At 40.6% G+C, this 16,520-nt stretch overlaps 1 pseudogene; it reads right to left on the bottom strand.

Moving 5' to 3' along the window:
* Positions 1 to 281: 281 nt before the first annotated feature.
* On the bottom strand, positions 282 to 883 carry LOC134378897 (protein tyrosine phosphatase type IVA 1-like; annotated as a pseudogene).
* Between the last annotated feature and the right edge of the window lie 15,637 nt (positions 884 to 16,520).

Here is a 16,520-nt window from a genome sequence, read left to right as displayed (position 1 = left end):
TAAAAATATACAAGTATTGTGCAGTATTTTGGCACCTAATCTTTTGTAATTTCTTATGTATTGATAAGATTCTGGCATGGGAACAGATTTCAAGAAAATATAAGTCAATACCACATGATTTCAGGAAAGGTCAATTGGTACAAAATGATAAGCACATTTTAAATGCTAAGCAGCAAGAATCTTTTGCTAAGTATCCAAAAAGTTTGATCATAACCCAAACTCAGGCTACAATTCTGTCAAGCTTGTGGACTGGTAAAACTGCTTTTCAATACTCCTATGGTTTCATTAGACTTATTCACCACGCCAACAAGTTGGCTAGTATGCATGACAAATTAGGTCCCGCCTCAGGTCCACTTCCAAAGCAACAGTGTCAGGCACCCCAGTTTTATGAATGCAACAGTTATTTCTACGACCACTGGAGTCTTTGAAGCGCAGCCGCATTTTAGGGCGATACTTCTCCAAGTAGAAAAGCCGCTCGCTGTTAGAAGCTCCAGGCCGCTTTTGTCTTGTGAACTGTACTGCACCTTCGTATTTCATTCCACCCTCAATTAACGCTGGGGCAACAAGCACCGGAGCTCTCCCGAGGCCGGCAACACCATGAACAGCAATACGACAACCAGGTTCTTCACGAAACTTAATTTGCACGAGACTTAACCAGCCGTCAACAACCTGGTTGGACGGTGGTGCGCCGTCATCACAAGGCCAGTCGAGGACAGGGACGCCTTCTTCCTCCACGAGAGTCGTGTCGTACGTTGCGTCACTGTACTCTGACTGTTGTGCTAACTCCACACTTCTTAAGTTCCTCTGTAAATCTGTGTCAGGTCGCATTGGTTAGATTGTGCGGAATAAGAAATGTCACGTTCTTGTATGTGACTTCCACAGGAGCCCGTCCAGGTCAGAACTCTTGTAAAACGCTCTGCGGATGTCACTTCAGCGCTTCCGTGTGCAGGTTGACTCCTCTTACGGGGGCTCCTTGGTGGAGCAGTAATGAACTTCTGCCGTTCACTTGTCTTTTTTTTTTTTTTTTTTTTTAAATTTTATTTTGTCGATATACATTGTAGCTGATTATTGCTCCCCATCACCAAAACCTCCCTCCCTTCTCCCTCCCCCCTCCCCCCCAACAATGTCCTTTCTGTTTGCTTGTTGTATCAACTTCAAATAATTGTGGTTGTTCTATCTTCTCCCCCCCCCCCCCGGTTTGTGTGTGTGTGTGTGTATGTGTGTGTGTGAATTTATATATTAATTTTTAGCTCCCACCAATAAGTGAGAACATGTGGTATTTCTCTTTCTGTGCCTGACTTGTTTCACTTAATATAATTCTCTCAAGGTCCATCCATGTTGTTGCAAATGGCAGTATTTCATTCGTTTTTATAGCTGAGTAGTATTCCATTGTGTAGATGTACCACATTTTCCGTATCCACTCATCTGATGATGGGCATTTGGGCTGGTTCCAACTCTTGGCTATTGTAAAGAGTGCTGCGATGAACATTGGGGAACAGGTATACCTTCGACTTGATGATTTCCATTCCTCTGGGTATATTCCCAACAATGGGATGGCTGGGTCGTATGGTAGATCTATTTGCAATTGTTTAAGGAACCTCCATGGTGCCGTTCACTTGTCTGCACCGAGGTCGTGCCGTGCCCGGCAGTAATGTCCACTGCCCTCAGAACGCCATAAATGTGCGACCAAGACACCGCAGACCTGAGGAACATGTTTACTCACTGCTGATTGTGGCCTAGTCACACAGCCGGTCCCCAGGCGGCGGCGACGCAAGCGGCGGCGGCGGCGGCGCAAGCGGCGGCGGCACAAGCGGCGGCGGCACAAGCGGCGGCGGCGGCACAAGCGGCGGCGGCAGCGGCGGCGGCACAAGCGGCGGCGGCAGCGGCGGCGGCGGCGGCACAAGCGGCGGCGGCGGCGGCACAAGCGGCGGCGGCACAAGCGGCGGCGGCACAAGCGGCGGCGGCGGCGGCACAAGCGGCGGCGGCAGCGGCGGCGGCACAAGCGGCGGCGGCAGCGGCGGCGGCGCCGGCGGCGGCGGCGGCGGCGCAAGCGGCGGCGGCAGCGGCGGCAGCTGCAGGGCAGGGGACGGCAGTGGTCGTTGCGGAGCGGCGGCGACGACACAGACACAAGCTGCGGCGGCGGCACAAGCGGCGGCGACGACACAAGCGGCGGCGGCAACACGAGCGGCGGCGGGCGCCGCAGACTTCCCCGCGCAGTGAGCGGCTCCGCGGGGACAGCGACGCCGAGCCGGTCGCAGCCCGAGGAGCCGAGACGGGGCCGAGGCCCGTTGTTGCACGATTTTCTAACAATATCAATTTGAAGTTTTCGTATGTCTTCTTTTGTTGCCGGTTGTCAGAACTGTGACAGTTGTACCCTCACACACCCCTCTCCACATCCACGTGTCTGTACTGTAATGATAAGGCCGAGGACTCTGGAGTGTCATCACCTGCCTTTAGACACACTGACCAGCTGCATACACGGACCACGAGGCTGGGCCACTCTGCCTCATTTTCCCACTCGTCACACGGTTGTACTGATCATGCACGGAGCTTAAGAACGGCGTCTGGAACATTTTACGCCTATGCAAGTATTAGCCAAGACTGTTATATCAATAGGGCAGAACTTTTGAATTATATTGTTGAAGTGTATCTTGGCTGGAACAACTTGGGCGATAAAACTGTAGTGCTAAGGAGGCCAAGATTAAAATTTAGATTAACTTATAAAACAGTGAGCTTTATTTCTGCTCTATGTCCATAGATTCCCTAACCTCACCCAGCTACATTAATGCATATTATGGGTCAAATGGACTACCTGAATTGGTACAATTCTATGCCCTCTACAAAGCACATGTCTTATGGAGGATCAGAGAGTAGGTTACTCGTGAAATGGAAGATGAGCTTTTTACTGCTGCAATTTAAAATACTGATGTTATATTCCCCTGTTCATAGCAGCATTATTCACAAGAGCCAAAAGGTGGAAGCAACCCAGTGTCCATCAACAGATGAGTGGATAAACAAAATGTGGTGTATGTAGACCATGGAATAGTGGGGGATACAACTGTCACAGTTTTGACAACCGGCAACAAAAGAAGACATACGAAAACTTCAAATTCATATTGTTAGAAAATTGTGCAACAACAGGCCTCGGCGCCGTCTCGGCTCCTCAGGCTGCGGCCTTGAAGGGAAGGAAATTCTGACACTTACTACAATATGGATGTACCGTGAAGATGATATGCTAAGTGAAACAAGCCAGTCACAAAGGAACAAATACTGTATGACTCCACTTGTAGGAGGGACCTACAGCAGTCAAACTCACAGAAAGGGGAATGATGGTGGCCAGGGGCTGGGAGAGAGGAATCTGGAGTTGTTTAATGGGTGCGGAGTTTCAGTTTGGCAAGATGAAGAGAGTTCTGGAGATTGGTAGCACAGCAGTGTGAGTGTTCTTAACACTACTGAACTACACACCAAAAAAATGGTCAAGATGGTAAATTTTCTGTTACATGCATATTAACAAAATTTAAAAAATTTTAAATAATAATTTCAATCAAACCCACTGTAGCTACCCCAGTGGCCACCAATCGATGGGAGGGTGTTCTGTTGTGACTGATCTGCAGGATCTGATGACATTATCACTGCCCCTCCTGGCAGCAGCCCATCTCAGTGATGTGTGCAGCTGCTCTCTGTCCTCCCCAGTGCAAACGACAGTCTAGGCCACTCACCTTTCACCTTTGATTCTTTCCTAGGGGAGCTACAAATATGACCCTTGAAATAAGGGGCATGTGTGGAGAAAATGCACCTGTATACCCCTAGGTGGTCTCCCCACAGAACCCCTGTACGTGTGGGAGAATAAGTGGCAGTACTGTAATCTTCTGTATAGGTCAGTGGTGTTAAATCTCACGGTTGTCAGATGCAATGTCTTTGTTTCTGGTGACATTGTTGGAGTTCTCAGTAATATCCCGGCATCTCTCTATTTGATCTATGTTTTTTGCATGGTGTATGAATGTCAAGTCTGCACTTTGAAACTTGGGCAGTTCCCCCCAGCAGGGAATGGTTGAGCCTCTGTTAATTAAGATCTATTTAGATTACGGTGATCAGTGGTTTCGATATGAACCCTTCGGGTTAGAATCGCTGCCTGTGGAGTCTTTTAAAAGTGTGTTTGAATTTCACAAGTATATGTGAGCTGCATCTCTTTTATTTTTCTTAGGTAGGAGGAAGAGGGAGGGAAGACGAACATATCGTGTTTCAACACAAATGAGAGTCACCTTCAAGTCCAGTGTATTAATTAAAAAATGATTATCCTTCAAAATAGCACTATAGGGTAGACAGGAATCTATTAATTTTACTAATAACTATTCCTCTATTTAGACATTAGCATAAATTCTTTATTCTTCTCTTTCTGAATTTTACACACTCCCACACCCACACACGTTGAAGCATGCGTGAGATAAAGTGTGTGTATGATATCTATTTCATGGTATGATGAAATGTAACTGGAAACAACAGTGGCTCACACCACTGAAGGGGTAGCGACCTTGTCTCTCATACCTATGACACCTATGATTACAGGCTTATTTCAAAAATGCCACTCTCAGATAGCTCATAGTTGGCTCTACAGAAATCAAAATGCCAAGTGACAGTTTTTTCCCCCATGATTCAAACCCTCCTGAAAAGTAGAGGCCACTCTGTAGACCAAATGCCACCTGTTACTGGAAAGGGGCCAAATGACCTCTTCCCAGACTGCTGCTGGGGAGTTTTAGCCACATCTGTGATTTCCATCAGCACCCACCTTCTTTGGCCCATGAAGAGGCCAGGGCAGATGTCACTTAAAGAAGGGAAGTTACTTTCAAAGGACCTAGATGAAAGAACTATCAGAATCAAATGTCTTACTATAATGACTGGTTCTTTTTTGCACAGTTCTAAGAGATGACCTTTCTTTGGCCTTCCAAAATATTGCTTCCAAAATATCAACTTGTCGGGACTAGAGAAAAGCCATAGCAGGTGAGACCATTGCATGTGATCAGTGGGTCTTAATGGCAAAAACAAAGTGATTCTGCCTTTTTTCTCAGCCTCCAGACTTCTAGCTATGGTAGGACATTGCCAACACTGAGCCTTCACTGAGAGAACTCTGAGTGCTCATTCTCAGGCAAATGAACTTAAGAAACCAAAAGTGCCCTTGGCAGGAATTATTTTAGTAGGAGTTGCAATGATTTTAATAAGAAGGGGAAGTGGGAACTTCAAATAAATTTTCCCTTTTGAGTTCCACCAAGAACAGATGGTTGCTTTACTCAATGAAAGATTTCACAGGGGTGATTTCATGCATAGCTAAGAACAGTAAGAGGGTTTTTTGGCTGTCAAAGCTGGGGTTAATGTAATAATCGGGGCATTATTGCTCACGTGGCTTTCTATACATATGATAATAAACACATGTGTTTGTGTGGGTGTGTATTTTGTGTGTGTGTGTGTGTGTGTGTTTGTGTGTGTAGAAAATACTGGAGTTAAAAAAAAGGACCACCCACCATTTCCCCAGCATTCTTGGGAATACCTGCAATATCAGGACAGCCCTCTTATCCTCCAGTTACAGTAACAGATCCACTTTGTACACAAATACCTCATTTAATTTTTATCACAATCCCATGATTAGGCATTATTGTCCCCACTGTATAAATGGAAAGACTGATGCTTAAAGAGCTTGAATAACATGCTAAGGCAGCATCACCAGGAAATAGCAGTGTTGGGATTTGAGTTGAGGAAGTTCAGAGCTTTGCTCCCAATTACATTTCCACAAGATAAGTAGCACATACTATACAGGCTGCGCAAAGTCACTAAGAAATCCTGGGTGACCATCTGCAAAGCCCAATCTCTAATTTTCCTCTCTTTTATAGGCCTGGCCCATGAGCCCAGGAAGTGTGATTTCAGTTCTTTCCAAGATTAACTTTTGGCCTACCTTCTCTCCATGGCTCTGTTGGCCAACCTTCCCAACAGCGTGTCCTGAATAATGGAATCAGGCATAAAGTCCTTGCCCATCTCTCCTGGTAGAATGCTATCCCCTCTGGACTTCTGGAGATGGCACCACTTAAGAAGCCATAACTAACTGCCTAGTGTCCTCTTTCACTAGAGCTCCACAACATCAAATCCTTTCAACAATTACATAAGGAGGAAGAAAGAAGTCAATTTAGTCAGTAGTCATCAGCTTTGTCTCTGCACCCACTCCCGGGTGTCTTCATCTTTTCTCTTCCAGCTCTTCATTTGGCTGGATTCTTTAAGAGGCTGCATTGTGTTGCTGTGTTCTGGATAGATATACGGATAAACAGACAGACAGACAGATAGACACGTGTCTTGGTTTGGGTTTCCCCAAAAGCACCCTGAAATAAGAACTCACATGCAAGTAGGAAACACTGGTAAGAGAATAGAAATGCGAGTGACATGGGAGGGAAGAAAACCAACCAAAGGAGAATAATCAAGTAAGTTACCACTGAGGGCAAATGGAGCTTCATCCCACTGGGGAATCCTGGAAGACAGTGTAGCACCTGCTACTCAACGTGAATCATCATCATCATCCTCCTCCTCCAAAGATCTATCCTAAATTCACTCAATCAAAAAAATTTCTTTTACTTTTTAATAGTTTAATATGGAAGGCTATAAAAAATTTAGATGGGTATGAGTTTAACCACTCTGTTGCTTACTATTAAGTCAACATACAAAAATAAAAATCCATATTAACATGTTAAATTTTACTTTGTTGTATAGTTTAGATATTGTTATCCTGAATTAAAATGTTGAAGTGGTTTAATATAATTTCTATAAAACGGTTAGAGGGCAGCCTTATAACACCAAGGTCACGGGTTTGGATCCAGAAAAATCCATGACTGCTCCCAGACACAATAAAGTAACTACTCAAGAAAAACAGTTTCCTTGAAGATGTTAGTTCTGTTACCCAATACTTATATTTTAAAGGAGTATCAGATTATTCTATAGCATACAAGGAAAAAAAGGTATTTATTCAAAGAATTTAAGATGCTTCCAAAGTTTCTAAATCAGCTTGGAAAAAAAAATTAACAAAACAGTAACTTCTTAGAAACATCAAACTTAAAAGAAAAAATAAATAAACTCTAAAGAAGATTTTTCTGTTTAAACAATAAGACTTAGAAAAGCATGAATCCAATATTTTTGGACATGACAGAATATACTAATTTATGAGCTCAGGTTATAATATTAACACTTGAACTTCATTAAATATAATTAAAATAGAAATTGCCTAGCTATATAGTCTTTTGGACAATTTTTTTGCCCAAGACAACACCAAATTAATTTTAAAATATTATAAAATTACACTTACTGTTAATTTATTAACTGACTACCAAAATTGGAAACCTTTTGTTAAGGAATTGAAAAACTAATACATATAGTATATTTTTAACATACAGAATTAATAAAATCCTACAGAATATATTTTTCTTAAGCCTCTTGTCTCTCCCTTTATCTCCCCTCAGTCTCCCTTCTCTCTGCCCTTAAGCTTGCAGCAGTGAAAGCAATTTTGTATCTACTAAATAAGTCTCTCCCAAGTCCACTGAACATAACATTTTCTAGGCCTTTCATCATACTACAAATTAGCTGCCTTATTAAGAATAACAGTCTGGTTGAAATTCTGCTTTTACTGAAGTAATGTCTCCATTTCTGCTCTGGCCAGAGCACTTAGGAAGACATTAGAGAATTTAAGTCATTTACTTATTTTTAGTATAGTTGATAGACTCATTGACATTATAAAGAGAAGCTCTGCCAAATTTCACAATTCACTCCTTATTCTACCCTAAACTTTAGTTTAAAAGGAAAAAAAAAATAGTTGGTCCATCAACTTGGCTGGGGGAAGGAAATTGTTTTCCTCAAAGAAATAAAAGCATTCTGCCTTCACCTGAAGTATGTGTAGGAGACAATCTGTAGAGAGGTTGAGGCAAAATTGTTGAGAGACAGACGAGGATCACCTACTGCAAATAACTCGCTTCTGAGACCAAGTCAGGAAGTGTGCAAAATGGCATGAATCTTGGGGATGAGAATAAATGGCTACTTTGTATCAAAAACTAAATGAGTTCTAGACCAGTGCAATCTAATAGAAATGTAATGTGAGACACAAAAGCAAGCCACATGTGTAATTTAAAATGTTCTAGTAGCCCCATGGAGTTAAAAACAAACCAAACAGATAAAATTAATTTTAATAGTATATTATTCAACCCAATATGTACAAAATGTATTATTATTAATATTTACCATTTTTTTATACTGTCTTCAAAATCGAGTGTGAATTTTACACTTACAGCACATTTTACATGCCCCAAAGCCACCATGCTGATCAGCTCAGGTCTAGACAATCGATTAAATGAACCAAATTGTCTTTAAAATGTTTGCAGGATCGGGCCGGCCGTGGCTCACTCGGGAGAGTGCGGTGCTGATAACACCAAGGCCCCGGGTTCGGATCCCATATAGGGATGGCCGGTTAGCTCATTGGGTGAGCGTGATGCTGACAACACCAAGTCAAGGGTTAAGATCCCCTTACCGGACATCTTAAAAACAACAACAAAAAAGAACTCACCGTAATAAAAACATAGTTTTAACTTCAAGATTTCAGCTAGTGCTTTTGACCTGGCTGTTAAAGATCCTGCAAATATTTTTTTTTTTTTTTTAAAGATGACCAGTAAGGGGATCTTAACCCTTGATATGGTGCTGTTAGCACCACGCTCACCCAGTGAGCTAACCGGCCATCCCTATATGGGATCTGAACCCGCGGCCTTGGTGTTATCAGCACCACACTCTCCCGAGTGAGCCACGAGCCGGCCCTTATGGTGAGTTCTGACCTCTTTATTATTCTTAGAATTCCAACCACCTAACAGATCTTTCTCTAAGGATTATTTTGTTGTTCAATTCAATTTCACATGCTCGTCATCTAAACACATGTTGTGACCAGCATCACCCCCAACACACACACACACAACCCCAACCCCCACAGCATCCCATCCTCTTGCCCCTGGGAATGGCTTTGGAAAAATACTTTAATTCTGATTCACTTTTTAGTACAAAAAGCAATGTCAGTATTGTTCTGTTTTAAAATATGATCTTCCCAAGGTACAGAAAAACCCTTATATCAAACCTTTGTCTAGATCTTTGAGTGAACAGAGGAAGGGTACCAAGAAGCATATGGATCTGTTGTTTGAAAAGTTACATATGCTAGGGCTGCTGTGGGCCTCGGGCCAAAGTTTGGAGTTAGAAAGGAGGCAGAGGGCAGCCTGCTGCTTCTGTGCACAACAGTGTATATTGCCACCTCCTGTGGGAGCGGTCTGAACACACTAGACTGTTAAGTAGAGAAACTTCTCATCCTTATAGATTTTGATTGTGATGTTTCTGAAACTCCACGACTCTCCTGAGCTAAGAGTTACCTGTGAGATGACCCAGGTAGAAGGGGGCCTATTTGTACATTATTCTAACAGGGAGATCTCAGAAAGCACTGAACTGATCTCAGAGGGAACTAAGAGTGTCAACATCTATCCTGACTGGCCTTAGGAAATGCCCTGTGTCTCACTGATAGTCCAGCCTAATTTTGTAAATGTCCTACTGCAAGTTAGGATTGACCTAGGGATTTCGCTGTTTGAAGCGTGGAAAGGGACAAAAAGAAAATTCTAGGAGAGATTGATACCAATGAGTAGAAGGGGGGGTTCTCCAAGGGGGGTGAAGACTCACATCCTGGTGGTTTGAGAAAGAAAGACATCGATAGAGGGAGGTAGGTCCAAGGATCAAGCGGGGAGACTGGTTTTGCTGTGCATATCTATGCAGTGTTTAACTCTCTGAGTGCTTTTTCTCTTGGATTATTGAAATAGTCTTATGAAGCATACACTACAGATTAATTTCTCCTCCTATACTGTATTCCTTTATAGCTTATGTGATGAAATAAAACCAGGAACAGCTACGTAATTTGAAAGGCCAGTGCAAAATAAAAATGTGGGAACCTTTGTTCAAAAATTATAAGGAATTTCAACAAAATGTGGTATATACATACAATGGGATATTACACAGCCTTAAAAAGGAAGGACATTCTGACGCATTCTACAGCATGTATGCACCTCGAGGACATTATGCTAAGTGAAATAAGCCAGCCATGAAGGGACAAATACCGTGTAATTCCACTTATATGAGGTACCTAGGGTAGTCAAATTGATACAGTCAAAAAAGTAGAATGTCAGTTGCCAGTGTCTAAGGGGAGGGGAAAACGTGAGCTGCTGTTTAACAGGGATAGTTGCAGATTTGTACAATGACAAGAGTTCTAGAGACTGGTTGCACAGCAATATGGATTACTCAACCCTATTGAACTATACACTTAAAAATGGATAAGATGGTAAATTTTATGTTGTGTGTATTTTACCATGATTAAAAATGAAATTTTAAAAATTTTAAATTATTGAGAATTTCAAGATGGCAATTGCAGAATGGTTAAACCAAGATTGGACTGCTTTGAAATATGAGATCCTGGGCCAGCCCATGGCTCACTTGGGAGAGTGTGGTGCTGATAACACCAAGGCCATGGGTTCGGATCCCTATATAGGGATGGCTGGTTCACTCACTTGGGAGTGCATGGTGCTGACAACATCAAGTCAAGGGTTAAGATCCCCTTACTGGTCATCTTTTAAAAAAAAAAAAAGTGAGGTCCTTTGTGACTGCACAGGTTGCACAACTATGAAGCTGGCCCTGGAGAAAAGGGACAAAGTAATACAGGAAATGTGGCCTTTCCAAGAGAGTATTTCCTGTCTGACTCCCAAGTAGTGGTAGAAGCAAGAAGGATCAAAGGCCCAGAGTTTCAGATATTGTCACTAGCAAACAGCAGAAGTTCAGTGTAAAGCAGCAGAATAGTAAAGACAAAAGAAAAATTTTAAAGCTATTAGTGTAAAAGGTAGATTACTTACAAAGGAACAACAATTATATCAACAGAAAAATTCTCATTAGTATTACCAGAGGTCAGAAAACAGCAGAATAATGCCTTTAAGTATTGGGAGAAAAGAGTTGTCAACCTGGAAAATCCTACCTTGCTGGATTATTATTCAAGAGTGAGGGTGAAATAAAGACAATTTCAAACAAGTCACACCTGAGGGAGTTTACAGCTCATGGACTTTCTATCACTGAAGTAACTACACACGAAGTGCATCAGTAGGAAGAAAACTAAACCCAGAGGAAGGAACAGCATGCAAGAAATATGCTGTGGTTTGTCGAGTGTGTATTTCTTTTTCTTTATCTCTTTTTAAAATTTTATTTTAATTGTACATATCTGTGGGATACAGTGTGTTGTTTCAATACATGCATATATTGTACAATGAATCACTTGGGGTAGATTAGTGGATCCATCACCTAAACGTGTATCTTTTCTTTCTGATGAACACATTCAAGATCCTCTTTACTAGCTATTTAGAAATACACGATACAATTTTATTGGCTATAGTTGGCCTGGAACACCAGAACTTTCTTCTTATCTACCTATTTCTATTTCTATTTTCTCTATGCTGCATGCTGAATATTTTCTTCAGGTTTTTCTGTTTTAATAACTATTTATTGCTAACAACTTTCTGTAATGATTAAAATTAAATTCAGGTTAAGTAATAGAAAAACCCAATATAGCCATGGCTTTAACAAAGGGGATAGAAGGAGGAATTCAGCTTCCAGCCAAGATGGGGTAACAGGGACTAGATTTTTCCTTCTGTCTATAAAGAAAAAAAAAGAAAGAAAGAACAACTATAAGAAGCAACAGTTTTCAAGACACCGAACATCAGGTGGCAGAGTACAGTGATCCTGACCGATGAGAAACAGACAGGGTAAGGCCTGTGATTGCCCCAGCTTGCTTCTTTGGGAAAGCTTTAAGGCCATGTCACTGGGAGAGGGAATTCAGGTTGAGCCTACTGGACTCCTTGAGTTGAGGAGATGAAGCTAAGAGCCTCAGGAGACCACGACTGAGTTCACAGGATAGAATACTTGAACTGAAAGCAGAGGTTGTCAAACTGAGTAGAGGAGCAAAACTCAGCTATTTGCTCCCTACCAGAAATACATTTTAAATACAAAGATACAAATAAGTTTAAAAGAAAGGATGAAAAAAATTTACCATACTAACATTAACCAAAAGAAAACTGGAGTGGCTATATTAATATCAGATGAAGTAGATGTCAGAGCAAAGAGTATTACTAGAATCAAACAAAGTCCATTTATAATGATAATGGAGTCAGTTCCTAAAAAGAACATAACAATCCTAAACTTTATGCAGCTAATAACAGAAACTAAAAAAACACAAAGCAAAAACTTACAGAACTGCAAAGATAAAGTCCACAATTATACCAAGAGATTTTATCGATCTCAGTGGTCGATAAAATAAGTAGACAAAAAACTCAATAAAGGTATAAAAGACTTGAACATCACTATCACCCAACTTGACCTAACTGACATTTAAGGAACTCTCCACTTGGCAATAGCAGAATACAGTTTCTTTCCAGGTGAAAACTGAGTACAGTCAGGTGTTGCTTAACAACAGAGATACATTCTGAGAAACGCATTGTTGGGTGATTTCATCATTGCGCAAACATCACAGATGTACTAACACAAACCCAGAGGGTGTCGCCTACTACACACCTATAATCTTATGGGACCATTGTGGTGTATGTGGCCCATTCTTGATCAAAACATGGTAATGCAGTGCGTGACTGTATTTACCAGGATAGATCATATTCTAGATTGGAAAACAAGTTTCAATAAATTTGAAAGGATTCAAGCTATATTCAGTAGATTCTCAGATCAAATGGAGTTAAACTGGAAACCTATATCTGAAAGATCTTTGAAAAATCCACAATCACTTAGGAATGAAGTAACACATTTCTAAGTAACCCATTAGTCAAAGAAGAAATCAAAACGGAAATTACAATGTACTTTTTAAAGAATGGAAATGAAAACATAATACATCAAAATTTGTCAACAGCCACTAGAGCAATATTTCAGGGGAAATTTATATTACTACACACCTAACTTAGAAAAGAAGAAAGTCCTCAAATCCATAACCTCAGCTTTCACCTTACTGAGCCAGGGCAAGAGCAAATGAAATTCAAAGTAAACAGGGAAATGGAAACATTGTAAAGATCAGAGTAGAAAGCAATGAAATAGAAAACAGAAAAACAATAAAGAAAATCAGTAAATCCCAAAGCTAGTCTTTGGGATAGTAAAACTGATAGAACTCTAGCCAAATTGATCAAAGAAAAAAAAAAAAACACAAATTGTCAATATTGTGAAGAAGAGAGATAGCACAACTACAGAATCTATGGATATTAAAGGGATATTAAGGAAATATTAGGAACAACTTTATGTCAATAAATGTGACAACTTAGATTGAACAGACAAATTTCTTGAAAGACCCAGATTATTCAAGCTCATTCAAAAAGATTAAATTTGTATTTAAAAATCCATAAAGGAAATTCCAGGTCCAGATGGCTTCACTGGAAAATTCTACCAGTCAAGAAAGAAATAATACTAATTCCACACAAACTTTTCCAGAAATTGATGAATCAGTAGCAATTTCTAACTCATCCTGTGAGGCTGGAATTACCTTGATGAAGACTTTACAAGGCATTACAATACAAGAAAAGTATGGGTCAGTATTTCTCATGAATTTAGATGTAAAAATTCAAAACAAAAATTTAGCAAATTAAATCTAACAACAAATGAAAAAGATAACACACCATGACCAAGTGAGGTTTGCCTCAGGAATACAAGGTTGGTTTAACTTTTTAAATACAGTCAGTGTAATTCTCCATAATAACAAACAAAATAGGAAAAATAATATGATCATCCTACGAATGTGGACAAAATCTTTGACAAATCCAACCTCATTCCTGTTAAAACCTTTTAGCAAACTAGGAATAAAAGGGAACTTCCTCCACCTGGTAAAGGGCATCTACAAAAAACCTGCAACGAACAGCAAATTTAGCAGTGAGAGACTGAATGCATTCCCCTGATATGAAGGAAAAGGCAAGGATGCTGGTTCCACCACTTTTATTCAACCTTGTGTTGGAGATTCAGGCCAGTGTAATAGAACAAGGGGAAGAAATAAAGGACACCAAGATTAAGGAGGAAAAGCTTTTCCTTTGCAGGCAATGTGATTGTCTACACAGAAAGTTCAGTATAATCTACAAGAAAGCTGCTAGAAGCCATAAGTTAGTTTAGCAAATTTTCAGGAGTCAAAATTAATGCAAAAATTAACTTTATTTCTATAAACTAGCAATGAACAATTCAAGATTAAAATTTTTTTAAACAACATCACTAAATAGCACAAAAAATATGAAATACTTAGGGATAAATTTGACAAAGGAAAATTAGTCCATTTTCTGTTGCCTGTAACATAATACTTGAAACTGGGTAATTTATAAAGAGACAGAATTTATTTGTTACCACTTTGGAGGCTGGCAAGTCCAGGGGACACATCTGATATGGGACTTCTTCTTGGTGGGGACTCTACAGGTCCTGTGGTGACGCAGGGTATCTGTCACAAATCGAGGGCTGAGCAAGAGCACATTTCCACATGCTTTCTTCCTCTCCTTGTAAAGCCCCCTGTCTATTCCATAATAACCCATTAAACCATTAACCCGTTATTTCATGAATGAGTAATTCCATTCACACGGATAGAGTCCCCACGATCCAATCACCTCCGAAACGCCCCTCCTTTCAGATACCATAGTCCGATCTCCCACCCTCTTAACACAGTTACGGTGGGGATCAAGCTTCAATGAGTGTTTGAGGAACATTTAAACCGTAGCAAGGATGTACCCTGAAAACTATAAAACTTTGCCGAGGGAAATTCGCAAAACAAAATTAATGGAAAGACATACAGTCGTCCCCCTTTATCTACACACGCCCCATGGATGCCCAAAACCATGGACAGGGCTGAACCCTATGTGTACTATGTGTCTTCCTATACATACATACCTATGATAAAGTTCAATTGATAAATTATGCAGTCAAAAGTAACAATAACCTGTAATAAAATAAAACAATTGTAACAATATGTTGTAATAAAAGTTATGTGAATATGGTTTCTCTCTCTGACAATATCTTACTGTGCTGTACTCACCCTTCTTGATGTTATGAAGTGAGAAGGTAAAATGCCTACGTGATGAGATGAAGTGGGTCGAATGACCAGGCACTATGACCTCGCGTTAGGCCACCACCGACCTTCTGACGATACGTGAGGAGGAAGATGATCTGCTTCGGGTGATCACGGATCACTGAGTCACGACAATGTCAACTGCTGGATGTCAGCAGCAGATGCTGTTGATGACTAATGGGCGGGGAGCATATACAGCATGGAGACGCTTGACAAAGGGATGATTCTTGTCCCAGAAGGACAGAGCAGGACAGCGTGAAATTTTATCCTGGTTCTCAGAATGGTGCACAATTGAAAACTTATGAATTGTATATTACTGGAATTTTCCATTTAATATTTTTAGACCACAGCTGGCCATGGAAAGCAAAACCAGAGGTAAGCGGGGACTACTGAATTTTGTTCATGGGTCAGAAGATTCAATATTGTTAAAATATTGATTTTCCCCAAATTGCTTATAGAATCAATACAGTCCCAATAAAAATCCCAGAGGCTTTTTTTTTTTTTTTTTTAGAAAATGAAAACTGATTCTGAAATTCACTTGGAAATTGAAAAGACCTAGAAATACGGAGCAAATGTGGAAAAGAAATTGTATGTTACTCCTTGATCTTCAGATGTAGAGCACTGCAAGTGGGGATAACAATACAAACAAAGTCTTAATAGTAAGTTTTCCCAAAGTATCTCCAAATAAAACGGTGTGAAACAGCTATTGTGTTGGGAAGCAGTAAAAGACAAAACAGATTAGTGTGGCATCACATAGACTGACAAAGTATCAAATTGACTAAGCCCAATAAATATTTCCTAATGTAATCCAAATCAGTCATGCAGTAAAGGGTCTTGAACGTGGGGACGTTTTAGAAATAGCTGCTTTCAAACTTGATAAATACAAGTTTATTAACTTACATATTATTTTTATCCCTCCCATTTCTAAAAAGGATTTGAAATAGCTAATAATGAACTAGGAAATAGCCAAAGATTTATTACCTTACATATATATTTTATAACCTTGCGTACTTTCCCAATTCCCCTTTGATTAGAAGGGAGATTACCGAGTAACTTCATTCTACAATGCCGAATAATGGGGGAAGAAACAAAAGTCTTACGTGCTTTCCACTGTCAAGACCTCTCGCTTATTTTTGGTACATCTAATGCATGAAGGACAGTGGGACATGTTCCAAGACTAGGAGGAGCACCATGTAACTGGAGCTGTCATCAGAGTCCTTCTTATGTGAGGAAATTGCCCATCATTGTTCCAGGAAGGCAAACATTGGGAACCGCACTGCAGGAAATGAAGGGTTTTATATAAATGGCCATTTGCCACATAGACCACAGTGTGATAAAACGTCTTATGATGATG

The sequence above is a fragment of the Cynocephalus volans genome, chromosome 5 (assembly GCF_027409185.1).
Source record: "Cynocephalus volans isolate mCynVol1 chromosome 5, mCynVol1.pri, whole genome shotgun sequence".
NCBI lineage: Eukaryota > Metazoa > Chordata > Mammalia > Dermoptera > Cynocephalidae > Cynocephalus > Cynocephalus volans.
Note: the sequence above shows the minus strand (reverse complement) of the source record. Positions and strands in the feature narration are given on the sequence as shown.